The following is a 19,607-nucleotide window of genomic DNA, read 5'->3' as shown; positions in this document are numbered from 1 at the left end:
CGCAGAGTCCTGGGCCCCACCCCAGATTTACTGGACCAGAACCTGCATTTCAACAAGCCCCTCAGGTGATGCATTTGTCCTAGAGCAGTGGTCGGCAAATCGCGGCTCGAGAGCCACATGCAGCTTTTTGTCCCCTTGAGAGTGGCTGGGCGTTAGAACCACTTCTTCAAAATAGACTCGCCCAGGCCGAAAACTGACTTTGGCGCACAGGCCACAAAGTTTCAATCGCACTGTACGTGCGTGCCCGCACGTGGTATTTTGTGAAAGAGCCACACTCAAGGGGCCAAACAGCCACATGTGGCTCACGAGCCACAACCACTGTCCTAGGCAAAGAGGTAGAACATTAGAAAAAAGGGGGTGGGGAGAAATGTGCTATCAGAGGTCCAGAATAACTCCCAGGAACCTCCTGTTTCTGAACTTCCTTAGAGCTAAAGAGGAGGCACATGACTTACCAAGCTCTCATCACTAAGTGCCCAACCAGACGAGAACCTGTGCCTCCCCCAAGGGAGACTGTATTTGATTATCATTTTCATACAAGGCAATGTGGAAATGGAAGAATCGTATGGAGGAAGGAGAAGGAAGCTCAGGGTTAGACCCTCCATTGTATGGATGGGTATAATCTGGGCCCGGGTCTGCTTTACTAAACAGTTTAGGACAACCCAAAGGGAAAGGCACTAACCCAAAGGCTAGTGCTTCTCAGCCCAAACTGAGCGGTGAACTAAAGAAAAAATGGGTGGACAGATGGGGGGTTAGGATAGGAGGTTCTTCATGAGTTTGCCACTGGTCATTCCCTGAGCCTGCTCTCTCTCAGCAGAGCTCCTGGGAGAGGATAACCGCTCTCTAAAATTCCCAGTGCCCCTCTGTCAGCCCTGCAATCCCCCTTCTGAGAGCTGAGGCTCACATCTCCAGCTCAGCCCTGACGGGTTAACCAGGTACAAAAGAAGGTAGTCAGGGATCATCCGTCAGGCCCTCCCAGGTGAGAAAGGGATTGGGAAACTGGAATCAGGGTGGATCTCAGCTTTGGTGGAAAGAACCAGCTTATCTCACCCGCTATGTGTGGGCAGAGCAGACCCTCAGCCTTGGTTTTTCAGGCTTGGAGGCACTCGGCAATGAGAGATAAAGTGTGAGAACCACAGCATCACAGAGCCCAATTCTCGCCTCTGCTGTCAGTCCCCAGCAGCCAGCCAGGACCTCTGCATGGGTTCTTCTCAACCATGGTATGAAACATATATTTGAGAAACATATATTTAATATTAGCCTTTTCATAGTTTCCCCCTCCCATGTAACACTTTCCTTTTACCCTAAATTTTCATCAGAGTCTATACAACTATTCAACCTTGGTTGAAGTGAGGTCTGCTCACATTTTTCCTGTTCTGGTGCTCAAAAAATGTCCTATCATGGGACTGGACACAGAGGTCTTGGTGGTAGAGCTCAGAGTGACCAAATGAAGCATGTTGAGGTACAGTGGGCAACACTGAACAGAAATAAAATAATACATCCTCTTTCCGGAATATTGAAAAAGAAGGTGTGCCAGACACTGTTAGCTGTGGTCACATGTCCCTGATCTTTTCCAGGTTTCAGTTGGTCATGTGTTCCAGGGGAAGTCTTACCCCTTGGGGTACCCCTGGCTCAATCTTAACTTGTTAAGGTAAGCATGGTGATCTTTCATCACTCCTGCCAGTGATTTTTTTTTTTTTTTCTAAAAGAGAGAGGAAGGGAGAGGGAGAAACATCAATTGGTTGCCTCCTGCATGCACCCTACTAGGGATCATCAAACCCACAACCTGAACATGTGGCCTGACCAGGAACCAGTAACCTCTCAGCGCACCAGACAATGTTCAAATCGACTGAGCCACACTAGCCAGGGTTTGCCAGTGATTATTTAGAGATGGGCACAGGATACTTTACAAACCAATGAGATATTCAGAAAAGTATCTAGAGGCTTCTGGGAAGCATTTCTTTGTTTTTACAAAGAAGGGCAGAGAAATAGCCCCTTTCTTGCTCTGAGTGTTTTTGGAATGGGACTCCTGGAGATGTGGTGGCCATATTGGACCAGAAGGCGACAGCCTAGGAGAACAAACCAACCTGCTGAGGAGGCAGAGCAGAGAGGTGGGAAGAACCTGGGTGCCCGATGCCATCACTGAGCTGCTCAAAGAACCAACCCTTGAATGATTCATTACACATGTGGGCCCCTACTTTTAAAGATAACAAGTATCCTCCAACTATAAGCCTTCTTCCTCCAGCTTTCTGTTACTTGCAGCCAAATGCATCCTAACTCATACAGAAGATACCCTTATAGGGAAGGAAAAGAACTGATTCTTGGTTTATTCCATTTGATATTTCCTTTGCCATTCTTATAAACATGCAGCTGTCAGGTTTTCATTTAATAGAAAGAAAATCAAGGCCCAGAAAAGGTAACTTTCCATGCTTGCACAGAGAGCTAACCTCTTAGACCTCCTTCCAGGGCTCTCTCACTACACCATTGCTCTTCCTCAACTTCATGTGGCTCAGCAGGGGCACAGCTGACTAATCATAATCCTGACATAATGAAGAGTGGCTGTGATAGTGTGTACCAAGCACTTCCATATACATTTCCCTTTGGGTCCTCACAGCTGCCCTGGGAAGCAGCAGGTTTCAGCTGTGTGTTTTTTGTTTTTGTTTTTTTTCCAGATGAGGAAATTAAGAGCCAAGAAGAGAGGACAAGCTCAAGGTCACATGACTGTTCCATGGGAGAGACTCAACCCAAGTATCACAAAAGCCACAGCAAAAGGAATTTGAGGATTTTTTTCTTCCCTGGATCTTGGAATTGAAGATTTGTACCTATGTACTGACTGGAGCTCCAGGGAAATCCTCTCTCTTTGGACCTCTGAGTAGCGTGGATCCTCCACACACCCCCGATTTACCTCCACAAAGTGTGTGAGGCTTAAAGATAATGTTCTGAAGTGTGTGGATCTGGTTGCTTCAGATCCTACAAAGTAGAATGTTTTGTTCCAAAGCTGAAGGAGTCAGGCTGTTAAGACAAGCCCATTATGGGACCATGCTTCCTGTCACCCCACCCCGACCCTTCCAGCTTCTGCCAGCATTGGTCCCACCAATGTGAAAGCCGCAGGAGCAGGCACATTGGTTACAGAACACCTGGGAGAGGCTGTGGGCAGCTGGGTAATTTCCAAATTAATTGTAGGAGAAACCTAACAAAACAATCTGCATGCTAAGCGTCCTGGGAGCTCTTCTGTGAGACTGACAGCCTGGAATCCAGCGAGTACAATGCCGCCAACCACAGACAGGAGGGCCCTTCCTCCTTGTGGGGAGGAGGTCTGACTTCCTTCCAACAGGGGCCCGTCTGGGCCTGCAGCTGCCTGATAGGAGAGCAAAATCCCAGCACTGAAATAAGTCTTTCCACCCAAATCCCAAACTACAATGAACAGAACACAGCTTTTCTGAAACACTGCTGCCAGGCTGGCCAGCACCGTGAGTTATATGCCCTGGCAGACACCTCGCTTTCTTTGCAAGGGGCTTTCAGGTCTCATTGAAGATTTCCTCTTGAATTCATCCTCGGGAAACTGAGCTGTCCCCACTGCCTTAGTAGATTGTACACATGCACGAAATGAACCTGGAGTCTATCATGTATTATTAATAAAGGTCAAATCTTACCTTAGTCTGGTTCTTCCTGTTTTCTGAGACGCTGCCTGCCTTTGTCAGAAAAACACTGGTTCGAATTCTGGGTCTGGTACCTGGGAAAGTCTCAGCCTCAACTTCCCCAGCAATAAAATAGGCACAACACTGCCCTCCCTCTCTAGTAACAATCACAATGGCTAACATTCAGTGAAGTGCCTCTCAGTCCCCAAAATCTCCCCTGGGAGAGAGTGACCACGAAGGAGGAAATGGTGGGAACAGAGTTTGAATTCCGGCAGCCGAGCCTCAGAACTTCTAGGTGACACCAGTTTGCATCAGAAGGCTCCCGGTTCTCAGACAGGCACTAGGCTGGGAGTCAAAAACACCCAGGCCTTCCCCTCCCCAGCCACTAACTTTATGTGTGACCTTGGGTGAGTCCCTTGCCTGTGGTAGTTTGGTCTGTACACTTGGTAGGTGTATGTGGCTGGAGGCACATACTGTCCCTTTAGCATGAAGTTTGGTGAGTTTGAGTGCCCTTCCATGAACGTGAACATGAGTATAGAATAGTATAATGGGAAGATTTTTGAAAATTGTAGTGTGATAGTATACTACCAAGTTCTTCTCCCAAAGTAAAAGAGATGGGTGAGTTTTTTGTTTTTGTTTTTAATTGCATCTGTGTTTATAGAATGGAGAATTGAAGGGACCATCAGCTTAGGAGGCAGCCAACACTTGACTCTTGATGCTAGACTCTGACACAATGCTCTTGCTGTTACACTGTATGAATTTTCACAATGAATGGATGCCCACAGCATACCACTGATCCAGGTATAATGCTGTGCATGGCATGGTGTCTTGCTTGCAGTGGTGCTCATATGCAGACATAGGAAAGTGGCTTAGCAGCAAGAAGAGTGAGAATCAACACCCACCTTCCTCAGCCTGTGTCCAGGGGGACTTAGGAATAGTGCCCACCCAGATCCAGGCCAATCTTATAGGCTGCTCAGACCCAGGGTGCCAGGGATAGCCTGGGTCCCCAAGCCCCTGCCCTCTGTCCTGTTACGTTCACCCTCCAGATGGAGCACTGATCGTTGTCCAGGCCTGACATGCCTCATACCCCATCTGTGCCTTCTGCCTGCTCCACAGTCACACAGTGTGGTGGCAGCTTCTGACATGGTTCCCTCCTGGTATTCACAGCCTGGGTAACGCCCTCCCATGGAGTACAGGTTGGACCTCAGGTGACTTGCTTCTACTGAATAGGATATGGCAAAAGTGATAACACGTTCCTTTTGTAGAAGGCTGTAGGAGACTGTCATTTCCACCTTACTGGCGCTCTCTCTCATTTGCGCTAACGAAGCAAGCTGCCAAGTTGTAAGATGCTGTGCAGAGAGACCTTGGTGGCAAGGAACCAAGGGGCTTACGAGGCCCTTAGTCCACAGGCCACAGAGAACAAAAACTGCCAGCCACTGCATGAGTGAACTGGAAAGTGAATCCTTCCGGGCCGCACCCTGAGGTGACTGCAGGCTTGTGAGAGACCCTGAAGCAGAAGGCCTGTGAGATAATAAATGTTGTTGCTTTAAGCTGCTAAGTTTTGGGATAATTTGTTATGCAGCAGTAGACAAGTGATGCACAGAAAGCACTCTCACGTATACACAGTCTCAGGCCAGGCTGCCTGCCTTAGCCAGAATACACATACACACTGATGCCTTGTCCCCTTGTGGTAGCAGATTTGGGCCCGAACACACACACACACACACACACACACACACACACACACACTCACACACACACAGATGCCTTGTCCCCTTGTGGTAGCAGATTTGGGCTCAAACACACACACACACACACACACACACACACACACACACACACACACAGATGCCCTGTCCCCTTGTGGTAGAAGATCTGGGTCCTTCTGCTAGGTCAGCAGAGACTTGGTGAAGGGACCCTGAAGCCTTGTGCCTCCTGACACTCAGAGGGAGTAAAAGGCCTGGGGAGCTCTCCTGAGATGACAGACCGAAGGAGGGCAAGGAGAGCTGATCCCCAAGAAGCCTAGACCTTTGCTTTAGGACCCCTAGTTATCCAGCCAAGTGACACTGAGTGTTCCCTCCACTACTTCCACAGAGAGGATCCAAGCTCCACAATATCCCAATCTACCTTGTAGCCTTTAGAAAAATGACTGTGCTGTATCAATGCATGCAGATTCAGTCCACTTTCTTTTGGCCTTTACGTCTGGCATTAATATTAGAATTAACTGTTCCCAAAAGGAAGTGAGTAACATGCATTACAGCCTTAAGTAAGAGGCTTACCTTTGGAGACTTCAGCCAACCCCCATCTGGGCTTAGGTTTTCTCAGAATTACGATCATGACTTCTGCTCCAAGCTGGACACTGTTTAGACACTGTTTGAAAGAGAGGCATGTTTCCTAACATTCCCTATTTCTGCATATTAAGAACAAATGCTCCAAGAAGAATCCAGAAACTACCTGAGCCCATGGTAAGACCTTTCTGACTATGTCATAGAAAATTTTTGCAGATCTGCCATATTTTTAAGTAGTACTGTGAGTTCAAAAAAGAAACAGCACAAGGGCCAGCTAGGGACACCCGGATGGGTACTGGCATGTGTGAAGACAGCTTAGACAACGCTGTGCTCACTGTGAGTCAGGAGTGTCATGAGGATACCATACTAATTCATCTCACTGGAGACTGCATTAAAGGAAGTAGAGTTCTCAGAGTGAGGAGGTGATGGTTCTGCCTGACTTTGCCCAGCAGTCACAGAATGTAAGATGAACATACTAAAATTATATTTCTATGTACTAACAATGAAAATGTGTACATCATGTGGGAGTGGGGGAGGAGGTAGTGGGTAGGGGGAATAAATAGTGATGGATAGAGGCTAGACGTGGGGTGGCGAACACACAATACAGTATGCAGATAATGTGTTGTAGAATTTTACACCTGAAACCTGTATAATTTTGTTAGCCAGTGTCACCCCAATAAATTAAAAGAAATAAAAATGTAGACATCAAAATTAAAAGTACAATACCATTTACAATCACTTAAGAATTTGAGATGTAAATTAACAAAACATGTACAGAGCTTGTATGCTGAAAACTATAAAATGCCAATGAAAGAATTCAAAGAAAATCTAAATAAATGGAGAGACATACCATGTTCATGGTTAGAAATTTCAACATATGAAGATGTCAGTAGTCCCCAAATTAACATAAGGGGTTAATATAATTCTATAAAAATCCCAGCAAGAGCTTTTCTTGATATAGACAAGATTATTCTAAATTTTATATAAAGGCAATGAATAGAATTAGAATAGTTAAAAAATTCAAAAAAGAAACAAATTTGAAAAACAAAAAGTATACCTTACTCATCTGGGGCTGCTATAACAAGATACCATAGACAGGATGGTTTATAAAAATTTAAAAATTTTTAAAGATTTTTAAATTGTTTTTTTTTAGAGAGAGATTAAGGGAGAGGGAGAGAAAGAAACATCTATCTCAATAAAAAAAATTGGCCACCTCCAACATGACCCCCTCCTGGATTGACCCCATGTGCCCTGAATGGGAATTGAATCGGCAACCCTTTGTTGCCCAGGACAATGCCCAACCGACTGAGCCACATGGACCAGGGCAACACTAAAACTTTATTCCTTACAGTTTGGAAGCTGGAAGTCTGAGATCAGGATGCCATCATGGTTGGGTTCTGGGAGATGGGAGAGCCCATTTCAAGACTGCAGACTGCTGACTTCTTGCTGTGTCCTTACATGGTGGAAAAAAGATCCTTTTATAAGGTCACTAATATCAGTCATGAAAGCTCCACCTTCCTGACCTAATTACCTCCCAGAGACCCCAGACCTACTAATACCCTCACATTGGGGTTAGGATTTCAACATATGAATTTTGAGAAGAAAAACATTTAGCCTATGGCAAAGGAATCACTTAACCAACTCTGAGACTTCTTAGACTCTGCAGTAATCAAGACTGTACCAATGAAAAAGAACAGAGAACCCCAAGATAATAACAAAAACCTCAACCTATGTCTCATACTTTATACAAAAATAACTTAAAATGGATTATGGACTTAACCATAAAATGTAAAACTTTAGAAAAATATGGTAGAAAATATTTAGGATGTAGGACTAAGCAGACAAAAAAGTACTTAGACTTGACAGACACACACACACACACACACACACACACACAAATCAATAAAAGTAAAAATTGCTAAATAGGACTTATTAAAATTAAAAATATTTGTCTGTGTCCCTATTAAAAAGAGTAAAAGACAAACTACAAACTAGGACAAAATGTTTTTAAACCAGCCCCTACAAGTTTGGCTCAGTCAATAGAATGTCAGCCTGCAGACTGAAAAGTCCTGGGTTCGATCCCAGTCAAGGGCATGTACCTCGATTGCAGGCTCCTCCCCAGACAAATCACATATTGGACTAAATATTTATAGATCTGTTCCCAAAACTTAACAGTAAGAAAACAAACAATCCAGCTAGAAAATAGGCAAAAGATATACTGCACAGAAGAGGATATACAGATGGCAAATAAACATGTGAAAAGACGCTCCACATAATTAGCCATTAGGGAAATGCAAATTAAAACCACAATGAAACATCACTGCATACCTATCTCAATGACTAAAATTAAAAAAATAGTGACAACACCAAATGCTGGCAAGGAGTCAGATAAACTGAATCACTCATACATTGCTGGTGGGAATGTAAAATGCTGCCACTCTATTATAGAAAACAATTTGGCAGTTTCTTGTAAAGCTAAACATGCAACAACCACAGGACTCAGCAATTGCACTCCTGGGCATTTATCCCAGAGAAATAAAGACATTTGTTCACACTAAAATGTATACATACGTGTAATAGCCAAACAAAACCTGGATGAAGCCCAGATATCTCTCTATGGGTAAATAGTTGAACTATGGTCATCCATATCATGGAATACTACTTAGCAAAACAAAGAATGAATTATCAATACACACGTGGCCCCAACTGTTTTGGCTCAGTGAACAGAGCGTTGGCCTGCGGACCAAAGGGTCCTGGGTTCAATTCTGGTCAAGGGCACGTACCTAGGTTGCAGGCTCCTCCTTGGTCCAGCCCTTGGTCAGGGCACCTGTGGGAGGCAACCATAGTCTTTCCCTCTCTCTTCCACTCTCTCTAAAAATCAATGGGGAAATATCTTTGGGTAAGGATTTAAAAAAAACACACACACACTTGGATTAACCTCCAGAGAATTATGCTGAGTGAAAGAAAGCAAATCCAATTGGTTACATGCTGTGTGATTCCATTAAATAACATTCTTGAAAAAATTATATTGATGGAGTACAGCTTATTGGTTGCCAAGAGTTAAAGAATGTGTGCAGGTTGGAGTGAAGTGGGTGTATATATATAAAAGCACAGCATGAGCGATCCTTGTGGTGATTTAAATATTCTGTATCTTGACTTTATGGATGTTTCTATTTTGGTTATTATACTATTGTTTCACAAGATGTTACTAATAGGGGAAATTAGGTAAAGGGCACATAGGCTCTCTGTATTATTTCTTACATATGCATGTGAACCTACAATTATCTAAAAGTGTTATGTTTTAATATAAAATATGTCAGGTTAATAAAATAAACCTTGTTATAGCTGTAAAAATATAAGACAAATATAATACATTTCATAGGGGTAAAAAATCTTCACTAGAAATATGGTGGGCTACTTCATAATAATAACTTTTCAATCACCTGGAAGATAAAGATTCTAAATTTGCATGCACCTAACAACATAGCTTTAAAATATAGAGCAAAAGTTGGCAAAACTAAAAGACATTTTTAAGAAATACATAATCACAGTGAACACAACTCTCTTAATAATAAATCAAGCAAGCCCTAGCTGGTTTGGCTCAATGGATAGAGAGCATCAGCCTGGGGACCAAACGGTCTTGAGTCTGATTCCGGTCAAGGAATGAACCTCAGTTGCAGGTTCCTCCCTGGTGGAGCACGTGCAAGAAGCAACCAATCAATGTTTCTCTCATAGCTCTTTGTCTTTCCCTCTCTTTTGCACTCTCCCTAAAAATCTATGGAAAAATATCCTCGGGTGATAATTTAAAAAAATAAATCAAGCAAAAAAAAATATCATTAAATATAAAAAATACTTCCACAGCTCAATTAATAAGCCTAAGGTCACTTATGGAATGTGGCAGCCAACAATAGGAAAAAACACATGCTAGCCTCTCGAACTCTAGTCCAGTGTTCTCTCGTCTATACCAGGTTCCTCCTCAGGGCCCCCTTTAAGTTCCATTCTACTGTGCACAAGTGGTTTGTCAAACATTACAGGGGAAGGTTGATGAACCCAGGGCTGCCAAGTATGCAACTCCAGGGTCACCATGCACACACTGTCACCTGGAGGAAAAGTTCTGAAAAAAGAAATTGCCACTGGGCTCGGGACAAAAGATGGTCTATGCCAACAAAATTATTATACAGGAGCTTAACTCAATACTCTTCAACGAGGTGCACCCATCTTTTTTTTTTTTTAAATAAATCTTTATTGTTCATATTATTACAAATATTCCTCATTTTTCTTTTCCCTCCACTGCTCCCCTCCACCATGTTCCCACCCGGTGCGCCCATCTTGATGGACACCTAGCTGGCCCTGCCTCGGGTCATGTAAGACACCACAGACGTCTGCTTTCATCCCCAGAATATCCTTTCCCCAGCACCCTGTCATCCAGGCCAGCTAACCATGCCTCTGTAGCCAAAAAAGAGCAGAGTAGGGAAACTCTTGTCCACAGTGCGTTCTTGAATCAGTTTCCCCATCCACCCTTTGCCATGAGACAGATGGTAAAACCCGAGAGTGGAGGAAGAACATACTCAAGATGACCCACCAAGTCAGGGGCAGCACAGACCCTGAGCTGCCTGCACTCGGCTGGCAGCAGTGGGGCCCATCCACCCACCCTCCATGGAAGTAGCCCCGAAAACGAGTGCTGATGCCAACACTCTGCTCCTGACACCTTCACTTGGACCGAGGCCTTTTCAAAAGGAGCATTTCAAATAGGAGCCATCAACACGTACAGAGGGTGGGTCTTAATCCATAGAGGATCATTAGCTTCACCCAAGTGATGGCACATCCCTCAGCACCTCCCATTCTTCCACCAATTATCTATCTGCTAATTACCCGGGATTAAGCATTGACACGGAGCGACATGGTCATTAACCACATATTTGCACGGCTTATTCATGTGAGTGGGGCTGCTTGGTCTCACCCAGTCAAGCTGGACACGCCCACAATGCTGCAAAACACATTTACATCTACCTGGTTGTCAGCAGCCTATAAAGGACTGCAGGATGTGTTTACTTCCAAAGGGACTTGGCTCTTGGCAAAAGCTTTCTTGCGGGCATGCTGGGTGTCTTGGCTTTCTGGCAGTACCAAGCTTGGCTTAACTCAGAGCACACATTCAATCATTTGTCAAACATCCATTAGCTCAAGCACAGTAGCAGGCAGGGCACTGTCCTTAGAGATCTTACCTAGAGGAAGGGGACACCGTTCCTACAACTTCAGTTTATCTCCAGCCAAGGAAACACATGCAAGCACACAGAGCTAGAAGCCATGAAAGAGGGAAAAGCAGCATGCCCGGGAATGCAACAGCAGGAGGGATCTGTTTGGTCTGAGAAATCAGAGGAAGCCTCACATAGGATGTGGCATTTTCAGAGAGTGAGAGCAAGAGGGAGAGGGAGAGGGAGAGGGAGAGAGCGAGAGCGAGAGAGCGAGAGAGCGAGAGAGCGAGAGAGAGAGAGAGAGAGAGAGAGAGAGAGAGAGAGAGAGAGAAATTCCAGGCTGAAGGAAGTGCAAAAGCAAGGGCACCTCGAAGTGTGAGGAGAATGGGGAGTGTTCTGGTGTGGATGGCACACATGGTACAGGTGGGAAGGAGCCGGTCTGCTGGACTGGGTCATATCACGGAAAAATGGGCTGTTCCATTAGGTTTGGAAATGCTTCCTCTGGGTACAAGGAACATGAAAGGACTTTTGTTTTATATGTATGTGTGGGTGGGCATGTTTTTGTAAACTTTCTATTGAAATATGTCATACATAAAATGCAGACGTGTTCACAAACTGACTACACCTATGTAAATAGTAGCCCAATAAGTTTAACAACATAAATTAGTTTTCCCTATTTTTTTGTATTTGGCTTCTTTCACTCAACATGTTTCAAGGCTCATCCTTGTTGCTATAACTTTAGTATGTTCTTTATCATTGCTAATATCCCATTTCATGAATGTACCACATTTATGAATGAGCATGTGTAGTTTCCAGTTGGAGGCTGCACACCTTCTTGCACATGTCCTTTGGTGTTTTTATGGGTGTACATCTGTTGGGTACATATCTAGGAGTGAAATTGCTGTATCGTCAGGTATGCACATATCTATTTGAATAGACATTGCCAGTTTTCCAAAGTTTTTTGTCCATTTATGCACTCACCAGGAATGCATGGGAGTTCTGGTCGCTCTCTCTATATATTCACCAACACTTGGTATTGGCAGACTTTTTATGTTTTATGCTTGTTCGTTTGGAGGGGAGTGACACAATCCCAGTAGGCTGAAGGAGAGTCACTCTGCATGGAGTGTGGGGTTAGGAAAGGGAGCTAGTACAAGGGATCAGGCACAAGGCCAGGAAGTAAGGCCCAGGAAAGGGGTAATGAAATCAATAGCAATACAACTTGAATAAAAAAGACTGATTTTTTCAAAAGGGGCACTGTCTATGCTACACAACAGAAACAAATACAAAATAATATTGAATGCAAATTGTAATTGAAAAATAAACTTAAAAATAATTAAGTCTAGGCTCAGTGGTTGAGCATCAACCTATGGGCCAGGAGGTCACAGTTCAATTCCCAGTCAGGCCATATGCCCAGGTTGTAAGCTTGATCCCCAGTGTGGGGCATGCAGAAGGCAGCCAATCAATGATTCTCTCTCATCATTGATGTTTCTATCCCTCTCTCCCTCTTCCTTCCTCTCTGAAATCAATAAAAATATTTTCTTAAAAAAACACACAAAACAATGGGGGAGCCCCCCCCCCCCCCCCCCCCCCGCAGGCACTGTAGGGGTGGAATACACAGGACAAGCACACAATGTAGGAATAGACTTAAGATGGAGGTGGAAGGCAGTTTACATACAGGTGGAAGGCTGGGTGAGGGGTGTCACGGCTGAAGGCAAAAAAAAACACCCTAGTTTGGTGCACACTGTGCTTGCGATGTAGGATGATGAAATGGAGATAGCCAATAAACTTGGTTATACGGGTCTGTTGCTAAGGGATGAGGTCAAGGCTGGAGACACAGAGCTAGGATTTATCATCGGAGAGGTAGGGGTTAAAGCCAGGGGTGTGGCTGAGATTTCCCAGGGGTTGGGGGGTGGGTGTAATGAAAGAAAGGAGAGCTGAAGATCAGCCATCTACCTTGAGGGGGTTTGGGGAGAAAGAATGAGAGACAACATCGCTTCCCTTTAAAATGCTGGCAGGAGCTGTGAAGCCTGAGTCAGGCCTGTTGTGTCCCAGCGGCAACCTGGGGTCCAAATCACCAGCCACGGTTTTCTCTTGAATGAACTTGCATCACCAACGTCAAAGCTGCATTGCGAAATCCGCATCAGATTGCGTACCTCTGCCGCGTCCTAGGGACAATGGGCACCAAAGACTCAGAGCATGTTGGGCCTGGGAGTCCTCCTCTCCACCTCCACAACATCTCTGCCAAGTAGTTATCCAGCGCCCCAGGCAGGGAACTCATAACTTCCCACGGCAGTCCATTCCACCGCTGAGCCAGCGAGGACGTCAGAAAACCTTTTCTTACAAAAGCAGTCTTGGGACGCTGGAAGTCAAAGGAAAAGATAAAGCTACACACCAATGGTAATGACCCTGGGTGGAGTAAGATGCAAGAACTCTGTAAAATCTGTTTCTGTTCATGTACCTGCCAGCATCTTCCCGTTGGGGCTGGGGTCATGGCGTTTGCCTCCCCACAGGAAGCTGCAGTGATTTCACCCCCATTCGCACACTGGAGGGGAATGTGGTCATCGCTGCAGGCGTTTCTCTAGCTTCATCAGGCAGTGAGTACTGCCCTGGAACATGGCCAGTCTCTCAGGACTGGAGCATGCATGCTCCAGCACAGACCCACCGGGCTGGACATGTGGGAAGAACGAGTGGCTGCTAGCTGAGCGTGAGCCCACTGCGAGCAAGGTGGGCGCAATGCCGTTCTGTTCCACATGTGTGGTTTTTTTCCTAAATATTTAAGTGCACCCTGCCCTGTATGGGTCTCTGGAGAAGGAGGAAGAAGACAGATAGGACTTTGAAATGGCTTCCATCCTTGGGGAGATTAGCACAGAGAAGAGCATCTTCTTGGAGTTTCCACTTTAAGTATAGGATGTTGGAGATTGAGATAGGGATTCCTTCAAGGGCCAAAGAGACCAAGAAGACTGTCACTCTTCAGCCACAACTGGAAGATATTCTGAGAGCCAGTGAGCTGGGAGATATACAGAAACTGAATGACTGAGTGGCCATGGGGCTCCAGTGACCAAAGAATGGTCCCTTAAAGAATGACTTGCTGATGAATTGAGGCTCGCACTGGGGGTAGAACCACAGAGCCAGACTTAGGGTTTTCCCATTGAAGTGCCCCTTGCCTCAAATAGTCTGCCTACACCATTTCCTTTGATTTTTAAATTTTAGGAGTTGATATCTTAATAATATCACATTGTCCAATTCAAGAACATCGTAGATCTCTTCATGTATTTGGATCTTCAATTTCCCTCAGCAATATAATTTTTTTTGTGTGTACTGATATTACACATATTTGGTAAATTTTACCCAAGAATTTCATATTTGTATATAAATGAAATTCTTAGTTAAATTTCCAATTGTTCATTGCTAATATACAGAGATAAAGCTGATTCTGTGTGTGTGTGTTTTGTTGTTGTTGCTAATCCTCACCTGAGGACATTTTTCGATTGATTTTTAAAGAGTGAGAGGGAGAGGGAGAGACAGAGAGAGCAGCATCAATGTGGGAGAGGCAAATATATTGGTTGCCCCTCACACATACCCTAACCAGGGCTGGGGATCAAGCCTGCAACCAAGATACATGCCCTTGACCAGAATGGAATCTGAGACCCTTCAGTTCTCAGGATGAGGCTCTATCCACTGAGCCAAACTGCTAGGGCTAAAATATATATATATATATATTTTTTTTTCTCCCCCCCACAGAGAGGAAGAGAGAGGGACAGAGAGTTAGAAACATCGATGAGAGAAAATCATCGATCAGCTGCCTCTTGCACATCCCCTACTGGAGATGTGCCCGCAACCAAGGTACATGCCCTTGACCGGAATCAAACCTGGGGCCTTTCAGTCCCCAGGCCGACGCTCTATCCACTAAGCCAAACCGATCCTGGCTTGACTTTATATTCTGTGACTTTGTTAAACTCACTAATTCTCGTAGCTTTTTTGTTGATTTTTTAGGATTTTCTACATAGACATTTCATCTGTAAATAAGGACAATTATCTCTCCCCCTTGCAGTCTGTATGCCTTTTCTTTTTCTTGCTTTACTGAATTAGCTAGTAACTCTAGTGCAATATTGAATAGAAATTGTGTGGACAATGTCTTGATCTTAGGATGGAAAGCATTGAGTTCTTCTGTTGGCTGTATGTTTTTTTTGTAGATGCCCTTTATTAGCTTCAGTTTCCTTCTATCCCTAATTTTCTGAGACTTTTCACCATGAATGGATATTTGGTCAAATGCTTTTTCTGCATCTACTGAGATGATCATATGGTTATTTATTTTTAGTGTCAATATGGTAAACTGCATTAACTGATTTAATTAAACTAATCCCACATCTTTATATCCTACGTCTTTCCCCTGGGATAAATACTACTTGGTCATGATGTATTGTCCTTTAATATTGTATATTGTTTGGTTAAATTTCCTAAAATTTTGTTCAGAATTTTTGCAACTAGACTCATGAGAGATAACTGATCTGGAGTTTTCTTTCTTGTACTAATTTTGTCTTATTTGGCATCCAGGTAATGTTGGGCTCACAGAATGAGGTGGAAATTATTCCCTACTTTCCAGTATTTTGGAAGTTTAGATTTTTTTCTTTCTTAAATGTTTGAATGAATTAACCAATGAAGCCACCTACACCTTAAGTTTTCTGTGTGGGGTTTTTAACTACAATTTCAATTTTTAATAGATATAAGGGCTATTTATGTTATTTCTTCTTGGATGAATTTTGGTAATTTGTATCTTTCATATTTTTGTTTTAAAATTTATTAGCATAAATTTGTTTGTAACATTTCCTTTAAATATCTATGGAACCTGTGGAGGTGTCACCTCTCATTTCTGGTATCGTTAATTTTTGTCTTTTTTTTCAAATCAGTCTGGCATCTGGCAAGATGTTTATCAATTTTATTGATTTGAAAGAACCAGTTTTTAGTTTTATTGATTTCCTCTATTTTTGTTTTCTATTTCATTGATTGATGCTTTGATCTTTATTATTTTCTTCTGCTGCTTACTTTGGGTTAATTTGCTCTCTTTTTTGCTGCTATTTATTGGAATTTTAGCATGCAACAGAAACAAATGCTTTGGTTCACTCTGTGTTTATACAGAAATCAGAGATGTGATTTAAGGGAGCAACGTGGTGAACTCTTCTTTAGTTTTCTGGCTTTTCCATTCATATGTATAAAATACCATTTATAGATTCTCTTAGGCTAGAGACCATGAAGTTAGTGTTTAAGAACCTTGGTTTTGCAGTTATACATATTCAGAATTTATATCCTACGACTTTCCCCTTCCTAACTATATAATCTCATAAACTAACCTACTATCCCGAGCCTCAGTTTGCTCATCTGTACAACAAAAAGAATACATTTCCCCATAATAAAATAATTCATGCAAAACTTAGCTTCATAACTAACTTATAGTACTTGATATGCACTGAGTGGCCAGATTATTATGATCTCTAAATCCATAATAATCTGGCCACTCAGTGTATATCCTATATAAGACTAATATGCAAATTGTCCCCTCGACCAGGAGTTCAACCAGCAGGCAGGCTGGCCAATCCAGCCTATAAGACATGTCCTCCCCCTAGCCAGCCTGCTGGACCCCACCCATGCATGAATTCATGCACTGGGCCTCATACACACACACACACACACACACACACACACACACACTCTGAGTGGCCAGGTTATTGTGTCCAGAGCTCATAATAATCTGACCACTCAGTGTATGTTAGCTATTATTTATTATTACTCTTTCATTACAAAAATCCACCCTGCACTAAAGACCTCTTCATCATTTAAGAAATTTTTTTTTCATATAAAGTCTTCTATTAGATAAATTCCAGCTTTCCACTGCTTAAGAGTATGGTAGCTAAATGTATAAGCTAGCTTCTATTCTATATATAACAAACCACCTCAAAATTAGTGGCTATCAATAACATTTTCCTCCCACAATCCTATGTGTTGATTAGGCAGTTTTTCCAGTTTCAGCCAACTCAGAGAGAGCTAGATAATGTAGGATGGCCTTACTTACATGTCTGGTGACTGGTTCAATGCCAGCTGAGACTCAACCATGAATCTGCAGTCATCCTGCAGGCTAACCCAGGCTAGTCCATGTGGTGGTAGGATTTCCAGAAGGAAAAGAGGGCAAGCTCTGGTGACCAAGTTTCTGCCACTTGCGACTCAGTGGACACTTTGTGTGTGGCTTCACCAATCAACCCATTTTATGTCAATTGTTTTCCCCTTGCTTGGTCATTTGCAAGCACTCCTTATTCATGTTGGCCTACAATATCAAAGATATCTTTGAATGTGACCTTTTATCTTGGAAAATACAAGATATCAGGCAATAATTAAGAAAGAAAAATTTTCAGCTCTGATATGTGGGGGTCCCTGATGTCCCCTGGATAACCCGCCTAACCGCTGTGGGATTCAGTGCTGCCTTGGCTCTGCCAATTTTCTCAGACCTTGACTCCTCCCCCAACCCAGGGAAAGCCCAAGTCTTCAAATCTATTTGACAGCCCTACTCCACCTCCACACACAAGCCTGCCACCTGCCAACATGCCAGCCTGTCCTTCTTCCTAGTCTACCCTATCCCTTAGCATAGACCCTTACCCAATGGGCACAGCTGATCCCCAGCTCCAAGCCTCTTCCTTTTGCTGACTGAGCTCAGAGTTCCCATTCTGGCAGTGGGAGGGCCAGCCCTGGGGATGCAGAGAAAAGAGATCATGGCCCATGAGCTCACTAAATGCATGCAGACAGAAAATCAGTGGGTGGAGCTGATGAGTGAGTGGATCCTGCAAGCAGAGACCCATCCTTTAGTCCAGATTGGATAAATTGCACAGCTTTGGCGAGTACTGGACTAAGGCGCTTTTGGAGGCTCAGACCTCTGCCAGCAACACTATTCACGTGGGTGTCTTGTCTTCTGCCCAGAAACATAATGCTTTATCTAAAATCCTGTGTTTGGAGGTGCAGAAAAAATCATTGTGTCCTTAGGGACAATCTGCACAGGCCCAGCCAGTTTACCTTAGTTCCACAGCCAATGGGTGGCTTCTGGTTTTTGGACCCACATATGATGCTCCAGGAAAAAGCAAAAATGTCTTTAAATTTATTTATTGAAAAAAATGGTGTGTGTGTGTGTTTTTTTTCCCCCCCCTGGGGGGGGGCGGGGAAGAAGGGGGATATATAATTATGTATTTAGAGATCTAAATTTAACTTATTTAAGTTAGAACACTTTTACTTTCCTTATTAATATGTTCCATGTATAAAAATGATGTATGCTCATCATTAGAAAAAAAAAAAAATCCACAATACACTGAAGAGAATAAAAAGTTCCTTTTTCCAATGAGGCCCCAAAGACCACCTCCCAGAGGCAACCAGTTAGCATATTTTGTTTATTAGTCTTCTAGAAATTTTCCCCGTGTGTGTAACATGGATTTGTATAACCTTGTTTTAAACAGATGAGTAGGATATTATAATACATACTATTTATGTTGAATTTATAAATTTTTCTCATATAGATACATGACCAAAACTTTTCAAAATATAGATAGTACTTGCCTTAGAAACATGCAGTAAACCCAAACCTTAATTTGTAAATAACTTTTCAGGGAGAAACTCAAAACACCCTTTCAGAGAAATGTTCTAAATCAGAGTCAACAAATTTTCTGTAAAGGGCCAGACAGTAAAATGTTTTCAGCTTTGCAGGCTACAGTCTCTGTCATGTGTTCTCTGGAAGTTTTTGTTTATAATCTTTTTTAAATGTAAAGAGCAATCTTAGCTCTTAGGCTCTACAAAAGCAGGCTATGGGCCCAACTTGGCCTTCAGACTATACTATGTGTACTGGTTAACAATGGTGGATTTTGTAATAAAAGAAAACACAATAATTTCAAGAGAAATCTTAAAAGTGCTTTATTCAAAGTAATGTCCATCACTAGCTACATATTTTCCCATCTTTCAGGTAATTTGTGGATCACCCCTGAGGGCTTTTCCACCTTCCCTGCTCCTGAGGGGCGATCAGGGCAATAGCCACCGCTCACACCCACTGCTGGCACTGGCCCCAATCGCTCTGCATCGTCAAAGGGGGCAAGCAGCGCCAGTGCTATCAGTGTGTGGTAGTGGCAGTGGTAAGAGTGGGGCTGCTGGCACACAGGGGACTGGAGGTCATGGCAGGAGGGGCCAGGCAGGGGCGCCGAGGATGGGCTGAGACCTGCCCCTGTGACCACCACAGCCTCACGCACGGCCCACAGTTCATTTCAAGGTGCACAAATTTGTGCACTGGGCCCCTAGTTATTAATAACAAACTACAACATTCCCTACTGACTGATTACTAAAATCATGATGCATTCATTTCCCTTATGTACCTTATGCACAGGCGCACCATTTCTCTCCCCTAATACTAACAGTGAACATTTTAGCAGCCAATTGCCACATCATTAGTCTTGGACTGACTTGTTTGGTGT

The sequence above is a fragment of the Pipistrellus kuhlii genome, unplaced genomic scaffold (genome assembly GCF_014108245.1).
Source record: "Pipistrellus kuhlii isolate mPipKuh1 unplaced genomic scaffold, mPipKuh1.p scaffold_m20_p_12, whole genome shotgun sequence".
Taxonomy (NCBI): Eukaryota; Metazoa; Chordata; class Mammalia; order Chiroptera; family Vespertilionidae; genus Pipistrellus; species Pipistrellus kuhlii.
Note: the sequence above shows the minus strand (reverse complement) of the source record.